The following is a 12,982-nucleotide window of genomic DNA, read 5'->3' on the forward strand; positions in this document are numbered from 1 at the left end:
TACCTGGTAATGATTTAATTTAATCTTGAAATGTGAATTCGAACCTCATCTCAGACCTGACTTCACCACACATAATATACTGGAAATGCATAGGTTGATTACTTACATCAGCTAAGGAGTATATAATCTTCTAATAAAGTAAATTATTTAATAATGATTAGAAATGCGATTGCAATAATAAGAGTAGTATTATTTATATTCAAACAAACTTATAACATCGCTGATAGAAAAAATAAAATTTGGTGATCTAGTTTATATTATATTACATTATATAATAATTATTACATTGTAACAAGAAATTAAAATTATAAGTTATATATAGTCATGCAATATTTACACATAATTAAATATTTATACCTTTAAAAAAAATTTAATATTATTTATCAGATGCTAATAAGAAAAATAGAGTTAAATATTTTGTAATTCAACTGCGAATATAAGGGAAACTTGTGCTATTTACGAGCAAGAATATTAAAAATTATTATATAGAAAGATGAGGATAACTTGTCAGCCTGGTACTCTTGACGATGAAAGTAGCTACTTACCTGTACTCAGCTATAATGAGCAACTCTAGCCATGTAATGAAGGTGATCAGGTATCAGGGATTGTGTCTGCGGTAACAAGGACCAGATTACTAACTATGTTTTTTTACTGTTGTTGAAAGCAATGTATACATTTAATATGGTCTATGAGGGAGAGAATTTTTAAAGCTATTAAACGTGAGCGAATTAAACTTGTTTAGAAAGATACACATAGATTCCAAGAACCGGATGTAAATAGCCCATCTTTAGTGAAGGTTTCTTAAGTTTTGTCCAATTTAAAAGTTTTAAACACAAGAAAATTTGACGAGAAAAAGAATAACTGACACAATATCTTTAAAATAGCAGCAGCCTTTTATACTTGAATGTCTGATTAATTCAGATCAATTTTTGCTATTTTGGCCAACCGAAGTGGTTCATTAATTGGGCTGCTATTCCTTCTAGTTTGTGTACGGTTATCAATTTATGTGCATAATACGTCCTGGTAACTTCCTATAGGGCTAGAGCACTAATGGAATATGATTCACCAAGTCAGCTATCATACTACATTAACAAAAATGTTAATATGAGTTAATTCGGCAAATTTTCTGTAAATGTCTACATGCCACAGTGGAGAAGAGCTATTTACAAACAACTTGCCGGTCAAGAGGTACAATATATCATTTAAGTTGTAAGATCATTTTATGCAGCTTTGAGACTTCAGTATCTAATACACTGATACGAGTTAATTCGGGACATTTCCTTTAAAATATACTCGCGTGATATTAGGAAACGGCTATGTACAAATTACTATTTGGTGAAGTAGTGGGATACATCATTCATTGAATTGGATCCTTCGAGGAACCTATGAGACTTCAGCATCTAATACTCTAATACGAGGTAATTCGACAAACGTCCAGTAAAATTTATATGCTTGACAGAGAAGAAGGTGTGGGCATAAATTATCTGTCAGTGAAGTAGTGGGCAGGAGCTCTCAAAGAAAATTATATTCTGTGGCACCTAAAACACCTATAATACTCAGTCCTTAATACTCTAACACGAGGTAATCTAGCAAATGTCCTGTCAAATGTACACGTGTGGGAAAGGGAACAGTATTTTCGCGGACTTGGACCCTCCAAAGCAGGTGCAAGTCTACATTATCCAATGCTTTAATAAGTTGTGTTACATTTCCCTATGGGATTAAAGTGATTTTACAAGTTTTAGAAACATTTTCTTTTAAAATTTAAGCTTCCCTTGCTTGCAAGAAATCACCGTGGAATATGCTAATTGTTGAAAGATCAGAACTATACTTTCAAAGCAAATGTATAGTCACGTGCGTTGGAGATCTACAATAGGGGCAATTGATTTAATTCTAAAGTGAATAAATCACATTTTTCAAACTGAGAAGTGGATATAAAAGCATCTTGGAGAGACTTGTACTAAGATTTGCTGTGTAATTTATGTTTTTATTGGCTTAGGGAAACGTTTAAATTGATGTTTTATTGTTTTTTTATTGATACATGACCCATTTTAATAGAAGCTTTTTAACAAGAAACAAATATTTTAAAGCATTTATCGTATTATATTTTGTTAAAACTCAAGTTATTCGAACGCACATTAATCATGTTATACTATCAATTAGAAACATATAGCAGTATCTAAGTTATTTCGGCACAAAGTTACGTATCTTTCATAGCTCTTTGTTAGATAAGCATTTAGTTGATTTATCTATTCATACAAAAAATGAAAATAGTTCTTTTTGGACCAATAGAACCGTATAAACCGAGTTTAAACGTACTAATACCTTTTTAAAAGAGTTACCGAACAGAAAGGTTGACGGACATATGAATGGACAGCCATTTTATATTTTAGCTGCAAATTAAAAATAGAGGTTTCTTAAACCAAAGAGACTTTTAAGTTCTAGAACCTTGCGACCAACACTTATCAGTCAGATTGGGAAACGTACATAGAGGCAGACTGTTTTTTACCTTTGGATACCAGCCTGCGATGATTAATAAACTACTGTTCTGTGTCTCTCAGTAATTATGTCTTCCTCTTTTTTAATATCCATAAATATTTCAGACACTTTTCCGGGCACATTTCGACATACAGAATAATATTTTGTTTCCAAAATGTATATACTTGGCAGAGTCAACAGTTGCAACTTTTTTGAAAGCAGGTCTTCAAGACTTCACAAAGACATTCATGTTTCTTATTATTGGCTGCTTATTTAAAAGGTAAAAAGCTCTCAGTAACCAATAATTATTTCTACAAGTCCCCTATAACAGCCATAGGAAACGTGTTTAGTCAATAATATGCAGTCGTCAGTAACTGACTTGGGCAATATATGACTAAAGACCTCAAAAAGTAAATACCCAAGTCTTATTTTGTGCTAACTGAGTCAACCTGATCATGAATTTCAGCCCTTGATCCAGGAGTATACGAAGCAATTTGAATGAAAATACATCCTCTATTATGGAGTCTGACAACATGACTGCAGTCCCACGTTCCAAGTCAATTGGTCGCATGAATGTACAAATTTAAATTTAGAAGGTTTTGTTGTGAGATTGAGCATGTGGATTTGCTGAACACAACTAATGAGGTTAACAAATAACTTTTTCCCAACTACCTCCAAATACCCCGTTTGATTTACCATTAAAGCAGAGAGTCGTGTCATCAACATAATGCACGAGGCTTCCGTGCTGAAGTGAAAAACCATTGTCATTGGGATAGACCAGAAAAACAATAGACCCCAAATCTCATTTCATTGTAACTGAATATTGGTTTCAAATTGAAATATTTAAGATCTGTGGCTCAGAAATAAACCAATCCATGACACGGGACACTCCTATAAATAAATGTGATTCCAGTCATTCTATAGTTCATTTGTAATAATTAGTATTTCGTTTTTATTAAGTAAATTTTTTAGAGTTAGTGTTCATGGAACATGGAATAAAGACGCGACATGGCTGTTATGGCTCGTAATGTATGCTTGTCACAACGCTCTTCTGGTATGTTTTTGTTTCCTTTAACCCGGATTGTAGTCATGTATTAGTTTAATCATTCACTTGAAGAAGATATATAACTGGCGATTACAAAATATAGCAATACTGATTGTATTATATCACTTAACGATGGAAAATCAGTAAGGTTTATCCTTAAGCCAGAATAAACTTATGTACATATCTCAAGCCTCCAGTACCTTTCTACAAAGAGTTATTGCAAAGACGGTCAAACACAACCATACAGATGGATGGAGTATAATTTTAATTTTTTTACCACATAATCATTAGGGTATGTCGTTGAAACAATAGGAACGCTAGTACCATTTGCAACATCTCTGTAGGAGCTTTGTAAGTGGTATTATCGCACAAATGGACGGAAAACACGATATTGAGAAGACTGTCGGATTTTAGTAATGATAGTTATGTACTATTATACTTTTCCGCTCTATACTGACGTACTGTAGTGATCGAATGTGACAAATGAAATAACCCATGACGGTTTTATAGTACAAAATAAATATATATTTCTGTTATTATTTATATGATGCTAATGACATAAAACAATTGAGAACAAGTTAATTATTCATATGAACAGTAGTATTGTTTTACAAAATACAGTTAAATGTCTCGTGATACGGATTAATGTCAGTAATTCTTGACAGTACAGCAATTCAAAGTAGTCTTGATTTTCAACCACAATAGGGTCGGAACAAAGGGTCATTGTAATACCTATTACTGCGGTCACGACACTTTTCATCTCATATATTTATGTTCATCATTAGAATAAGGGGCATTTTCTGTATCTATACTCAATCTCGTATAATACATTTTGAACTAATTTAAAGTCAAGATAATAATCACCGCTTACAGATCTACGTGTATTTATGCCTGCTGATTAAAAAAAGATGTTCAGATAAAACACTATGATAAACTGTGATTTTCAATAACTGTACATGGTTTCAATTTGCATATTAGTATTATTGAGCTGTAATTTACTTACAAGAATATACTTAAAAAGTTATAAAATATTTGTAGTAAACGTTATATTATTTGTATCATCAGGTGGAGCATTTATGGTAACAGGTTTTTACCACCATACAGCTATAAAATACACAATTATTTATGGTACATAATTATATGGTAAATGCTTATTAATTTAGTAAAATATTTACTTCAATTGTAATTGCATATAATACTTACCAATATCACAAATGATTTGTTGACTTGAATAATCTAAGAGTGTATTTTTATATTACTTATATTACTTATTAGCTGACGTTACGAGGTCAATCCTTGGTTCCTTATTGCTAATCAAAAAAGGGCATTAAATGTAATGCCCCTTTCATTAGCCATTTCATACTTAACAGACAGAATATATCACAGCTTCAAAGTAAATATATAAATTGGTTTTTTTTAACTTGAGCAAATATACGATTATTGATTTCCCTTATAGATGTCGTTCAACCTTGCATTTGTTCAATTAGTGATATTGTTGACATTATTCATAATAAGTGTATAATAGCACATTATCGGTGCCTAAAAATACATACGTATAATTAATTATCAGAGAGACCTGCTGCTTAGTAGCTATCAGTGAACTGTTTGGAAATAGTAATGTCCTTGTATTTATTTATGGTCAAATTATTGTAATAATAACTGGATTACATTTATGTCTCAAACAAATAATTAGATTTGTCTCAATACACTTCCACTTGTTTACGTGGTATTGTATTTTGTAATGTTCCATTACATTAATTCTTTATATAGTTATAGCATATCACATGACTCTATTAGAGTCCAAGATATAGTGTTTCTCTTGTTATCAATAAAGCAAATTCTTAAAGTAGACATCTATCGTAAAACTGCACCAGTTATGTAAGAGGCAATTAAGAGTGTATAAAAATGGTAAAATAAATTAAGCTATAATATTTATCGGATAATATATTTTTAAGACAATTAAACAACCGGCAGATATGTAAGTAAATAATAAATGAGCATCAACTAATTATATGCAAACGGGTTTTGGTAACATTCTATCTTTTAATTTACTTTCTGTCGGCGATACAGCTATTTGTATTTGCAGTGTTTCGTTTGTATTTTAGTAAGAAAGAAATAAAGCAATACTTTGATTGTTAGCTGCAATTCACTTCTATCGATGATCAATTCAACGATAAACATTATTTGTTTAGCTAGTTTGTTAATACTTTTGTTACCAGAAACCATAAAAAGGCGTATCAATATTAGGTCTGTGCTCTCATCCTTAGATTTAAGATACAGAAATGAGATAGCGAAGTAATTTGACACATTATTGTAAAGAATAATATAAATATATTAATATTTCTAATTGCAGTGTTGTATTTTATTTACAAATTTAAGAGAGCTAAACACATGGAAATTTAAATCTATGTAGTAGTGTGTATTTCAACAAGAGAGTATTTGTAAAACCATATCGTTTAACTCGCTAAATACGCAGTTTCCGCAATTGTGTAGCTTGTTTCTATAACACCTATGAACACTTCGGAGCTAATCCTTACGAAATAGTGATCACTTCATGTTCCTGCTGCTTATGCACCTCAATACCTCTTTTGTGTTTGATGTTTCAAATTAAAGGAACCAATTTTTTAATACTACTTCAACAGTAATCCACTATTATACACTGTACTTTTTTAAAACCTTTTTTATTAAATTTTTATTCAATTACGACAAGAAGATACGAAAACACATCGTTGCAGTTAGCACTAAGAGGACTGTTGCACTGCTTCTCGACTAACAGGACAACCAGGAAGGGTAGGGTTGAAAAGGGATCCATGGGGTAGGAGGAAATATCTCAACCATCTCACCTGCGAGGAGGGGGAGGCTAGCATCTTTCAGTCAAATCGTACAGGACATACTTGTATATTGGGAAGGGAAAACATCTCATGTTTAATCCTGAATAAACCTTTAACATTACGGATGCAGTAAAATAGATTTATCTACTAACCCTTGTTTCATAATCTTGATATTTTCTGTTAGTGAAGAAAGTGCCACTCCTGAGTATTGGCTTATCTAGATTAAGTGGCATATAGTTTTTTTTCTATTCAGTAAATTTTTACTGGCGGATATGAATCAGTCAGAATGCAATCTGTGATGAATTTGTACATTGTAACTTAGTTTGTAACCCTAAATTATTTAATAAACTTAACAACTTGGAAAATTAGTTACATTAAAAATATAAATGAATTGCTAAATGTGTTCCAAAGTGCTAATCTCAAGAACAGCTGTACCTCGTTAGCTTATTATTTTTTTGAATATATTTTGAAATCCAGGGTTGGTTTATACCTAGAGAAACATCTGAAAATACCTAGAATATTTTAGAAATTTAAAATATTTAGTATTTATTTATATTAATCAAAATTTAACTAAAAATAAACAGTTACGAACGCGTTCTGTTGAAGTTAATTAAAGAGGCAGAAACATTTTCTTGTAATTTATATTTCTAAACTGTCTTGATTATTAGTGATGCAGATGGCAAAGTAAATGTTAATTTCTGTTAATATAGCGCCAGTGACATTACACAGTTTAATACATTATAAATATTGCTCTAATAATATGTACCTGATGTATGCCTAAATAAGTTTCAAAAAACTATCATATGAATCCAGCATCGTATATTATAAGTGATTTTATTAAATAATGTAAGTACTTCGGTTTTCGAAATTACGTGAAAAGTTTCACGTATCAGCGAGTTTAGAATAAAATCATTTGGTTTACTGACTAGAGTATAGATTTAGTTTCTCGTGATGGATCTTAATACAAGTTGTTTTAAAAACTTGATCGAATTGGAAAAGTTTGAAAGCCACTTCTCATACTACTATTGGTTGTTGTGAGTATCCAAATATTTTTTTACGTAGGGCAATAACCTAAGGAATTACAGTTAGTTCTAAAAAGACCTTTGCGCTGCTACAAGAGTGACAACTATTTCTTCACCTGTACTTTAGAAACATACAACTTCTATAATAGTTTATGATTAGATAAATCGGCATAATCTTAATTTCTCACTATATGCATTTACTGTGCTCTCTAATTTAACAAGGTGCCGTCACTCTCTAGGTTCCAATGTCTGAAAACTTTTTCAATAAAGAAACGACTGAAATAGGGTGCTCTTAACGTCTGTAAACTCCTGGTTTGTTGGAAATTCCAGTCTTTTAGCCTTAATGGCCGGTCAGAAGGGCCCAAACTCTTACAGGTTTTGACCTCAGATAGTAAAATCACAACTCTTAGAAATTTTGTCCACTGAAAGGTTTTTTCCACAAGAATCTGTAGGCCTAATTCTGTCACATAATGGCCTCCATCAAATTTATTCCGTAGCAGACCTGGAGTTATCGTGAAGAACTTTTAGGTTATATTCAGATATCTTCCCGCATGCTTATTTCCAAAAGGTTAATTTGGTACAAACTTTCCTCTTTACTTATATCTTATTATCTTCGTTTTTAATACATATTTTGCGTCATCCAATTGACATAGTATATTAAGTATAAGACAACAAAAATTGTTAATATTAAATTAACAGAAAATAAACGGCTAGAGAAGTAGAAAATGTTCTTATGAAGCACTTAATTTGAAAATATAAGGCTAAGTAATGGTAAATGTCAACAAAACACGTTTCATGACGTACTATAAATTTTTTATACTTAAAATTTCATTTTTGGACTTGAATTTGATGAATAGGATTACTTGTTTAAAAACCACTATGTTTCGGTTGTTGTGATTCTTAATGATTGCTAGTTTTGTTATCCTGTTATTATTTTAAAACACCCATTCTCAATAAATAACGTCAACAGACAAAACGGTACGTATCCTAATTAATAAACTTAACTTAATAAACATTGTAGTATAGATGTGTATTTTATATTTGTATTGAAAAATATTTGGAGAATTTTTATGAACAAATTTGGTTTTGTGGAGAAATCTTATTCATTTATATTTTGCACAATTTACAATGAAGTAATTTATATGGAATAATTGTTTATTCACGTCCTCAGATAACAGGGATGAGATTATCGAAAACTTCACCCTATATATATATATATATATATATATATATTTTTTTTTATATATATGAAATGCAAAAACTTTTATTCAATTACAAATAGTTAAATATAATGTTTAAAATACAGTTTTAACTATATGATATTATTTCAAACTGAAAGGACCCTAAAAATGTTAATCTTTGTATTTAGGAGCTTTGTAACTTAATCGTAGAATATAACGTAGAATTTTAAACTATACTTTAATTCATCAATAACAAATGTGCTTCTACCAAATAAATTCATGTAATATCATGTGATACATCTACTACCATGAAGTGCTGAAGTGGGATGGCAATGATTTATATTCCCACCCACTTAACTGATTATGGATCAAAGGAACAACTGCCAACATTGCTCTCAAATTTAATTCAGGGTATTCTTTCTAAAACCTATGACACAACCTACTATACCAAATGACACAGATGAAATGTTAGATAAATTCTACGCTAATAATTTTTAAAGCATTATAGAATCTAAAATATGATTGATGAATTAAAATTGATTAAAACCTCACGTAAAACTAACTAGAGTTTCGATTGCAATACACTTATTTTGTTTCAAATTACAGTAATTAATTATTCAGTCCATAATATTGTAATAAATCCTACTATAAGATATCGTAACACCGATTTGCTTTTTGTGTAAAGTATTATTATATTAGAATATAGTGAATTATTATATATATATATATATAAACTTTAAAAATTCCACTCTAAGTAAAAAATTATAAATAAATCAAATTTATTGTGTAAACAAAATTCATGAAATATAACGTTCTAATAATCTTTTAAGTTATAGGATATTATACATTTTGGCGCTCATTTAAAATACATTTCTTCTGTCTTAGTCCAAAAAATATAATACTGGACTGTATCTTGATTGACTAAAACAGCCTATAGGATATCTAACAAAATATTATTTACGCCATAAGAAATAACCTACAGACCACTAATTAACTATTGCCTTGTTATCCAAGATACCTTCCTCATTATCTAACTTTGTAATCTAATAATTGCCTTCTATTCGAATGAACGACAATCAATATAATTATAATGTATGAGATCATACATATACATGCTATATTTAGAAATACATAAAAATGTTTTTGTACATAAAGAATAATAAAGAATTAAGAATAGTAATTCCTTACGTTTACAATCAAATAGTGGTAATGGACATACTGATTTTCTGATATCGTTGAATAAGTGTATTTTAAAGATTCATATTACTACGAATAAACTTTAGGTGACGTTGGACTTATTTGACTATAGTACTAAATTGGTAGAGATTTTAACTATCAGAGAGTAGTACAGTGTAATAGTTTATGACATCAAAGTAGCCTAAATTCACCAATAATGAAATAATTTTATTGGCACAATTTTAATTTGCTCTAAAAGTTTAATAATGCATACATTTCTGTATGTTTGTATGTTCGTAGAATATCTTGTAACGATCTGCTATACGGATTTGACGTTTTGCACGAATATTTATTTGTATATACACTGTGGTACGAAAAGGTGAGAAAAATTTGTTTTTACCGTATCTACTAAAACTCTTCTACAGCCCATTGGTAATAGTAAATATTTTTAATTCTTACCATTGTGTGAGATATGTATGGTACACCATGCAACCCATTAGGATCGAATTATCTGATATAAGTGATTGTATCAGCAGACAGATAACAAAGTTGCCATACCTGTTATGATCATTCTCATTTAAGGAGTCCTTGTGAACTGTTTATGCAAAGTTCTTTTCCAAAATTAACCAGCATCAGCACGTCACGCTATTCTATATTTAGAATTTGTAGCTAGTAAATACCAATTGAAAAAAACGATTCATCACAATTCCAAGCCAAGTAATTAAATAGGAACTGGATCCTCAAACAATCTAAATGAAACACTCGCTCTGACCTGTATGATTTGTGAACGCCAGAACACAATAGTCAAGTTTTTTATTAATCTTTTATGCAATTGTTTGCCAATTAAGAAATTACTTTAGTTTTACTGAAATTTTTCCTCGGTTTTCAGTGTCACTGGAGAATAGGTATATTATTTATTAGTCAATAGGTGTGGTCTTAGTGTGTAATAATTTGCATGATATTTTCATCTGCGTGAATTTAATCAACTTAGAATACTTTACGCTGCGAGCTACAGGTACCATAATATTGTTGTAAATCTGCACATGAGGCATTGTAATGCAAGTTTTTGTTTTAGAAAACGTTGTTTTTGTATGTTGTTACTTCTATAAAAAGTAAACTTATAACTGTACAAAGATGTAAGACTAATTAAATAAGCATCTTTTTATTTATATTATATATTATTTTTAGTATGTAATTGATTGCTTTTTTTAATTTTTGCTCTATCCAAATTGATGGATACATACATTATAATTCATTATAGAAAACACTTAGATAAATATATGTCCAAGTATATTTCAGATATTTATTTATATTTATTTTAACGTGGATAAAACATAAAATAATTCCATGTAAACACATGATTATACACGTCCTGCGCCAAATTGTTTGCACAATCATTAAAATAAATACATTGTTATAAACGTTAAGATTGAGTTTTACATGACCGAATGAATATATTACTTGATCTGAATAAAAAGTGTTTATATGACTTTATATTAAATTCCTTCCTACCATTGTTGGAACATACCAGAAGTTACAACAAAATTGGTTTCTACAACTGCTATAAAACACTCAGGTGACAACCTCTTTCTAAAGGACAGGAATGTCATCAACTTTGTTAATGTTCTTCAATGGACTATTTAATGCCTCTTAACGGCACTTTATAGTACAGTTCGAAGTAATGATTAATACAGAATATTTGAATTACCTCCCTAAGCAAATCGTTTTACTAGTATAGCACAAACATATTTTAAACAGTTTTAAGGATTGCTTTAATGATTACTGGTTGTTCTGAGTGAATCCGGTTCGAATGGATTATATTCCTGACGCCAATATCGAATTTGTCTTGTGGCCACGATTAAGAACATATGTCAAAAAGTTTATAGTTATGGCCATTGTAATTTACTTGTTCTTCGTATTTGTTCCATACTTCATTTTGTCTTCTTTTTTAGAACAACAAAATATAGATCACAGATCAGAGAAACCCACTTCTGTCAAATATAAACTAAGGGTTTTATATCAGTATTTGAATTTATAGCAAAAGTTAGATAGTACATTTTCTTTTAGATTTAATACTAAGTATTTGATAAAACTGTAGAGTAAACTACATTAGCAATAACACTATTCATTTTTCTGCAAACTTAAACATATTGATAGTATTTTAGTACATTTATAGCTGCAATTGGTAAATCAGTTCAAAAGCACAGTTCAACGGTTTTAAAAATTATGGTCATTTCTATTAGAAATATGGTCATTACTCATATTATAATGTACTCAAAATAAATGTTAACATATACAATGGTTACACAGAAAAGTCGATTACGTTAGACGAGCTCCATTAAAAAATATTTAAGAAATGTAGAAACCAAGATGGAATTTTTGCTACTTTAAAGACCAGTGGGGAGTAGCTCATATAGATTTTTGAAATAATAATAATCCTATTTTCACTCTAGGGACACTAAGAATGCCCATGTAAGATTTCAGTACAATCGGTTGAAGAGTTTAAGCAGGAAAGCAAAACAAAAAATGGTAATTTTGCAATTATAATATTATAGGATGTTCACTAATAATGTAAATGTTATTATTGAAAAGGGGGGTGACTAGGCACTGGTATCCGCTCATCTTTAGCACCATTTTATTTCTTTTGTGTACTATTCTATTGTGTAACCCTGATAATTTTTCTCAATGAGATTTTGAATCTCAAAAAACGACACAATTCTTTTGGGTTTTACATTTTCTATTACTTTAGCATATTAACTTTACGAAAGTAACAGCACCTTTTACTTTCGCATGACTAAAGTGTATGAACTGCCGTCTCTGTTCCTTTATCTGGCCGAGGGCATTTGTTGCTCTCATTCCTCATGTAGATCAACATAATTCACAATAATAATTCATAATTGCGTTCTAAGTCGTTGGACTTTGAGTCTAAGTTAGAGATAGCGCGGGTTCAAATCCTGTATATGGCTGTAGCACTTTTTATCACTACCATCAACCTCGTACTGTATCGACTCCCCCCTTATTCTGTTTGATAAGATCCTCGCACAGGCCAGTGGCCCATGAGGACGGACAGAATAAGGCTTAAAATGGAATCGGTCTCTCCTTTTTTTTTTAAAAAAAAAAAACAAAGAAAAAAATCCACAATGTCCAGTTAGGAGCCTTTCAGTCATCTTAGATCCTCCTTGTTGAGAAAGGATAATTGCTTGGTTGGTTCTTTTGTGCTAGTAGCTTATGAACAGGTTTTCTTTTCTGTTG

Source organism: Homalodisca vitripennis, chromosome 4, assembly GCF_021130785.1.
Source record: "Homalodisca vitripennis isolate AUS2020 chromosome 4, UT_GWSS_2.1, whole genome shotgun sequence".
NCBI classification, from domain to species: Eukaryota; Metazoa; Arthropoda; class Insecta; order Hemiptera; family Cicadellidae; genus Homalodisca; species Homalodisca vitripennis.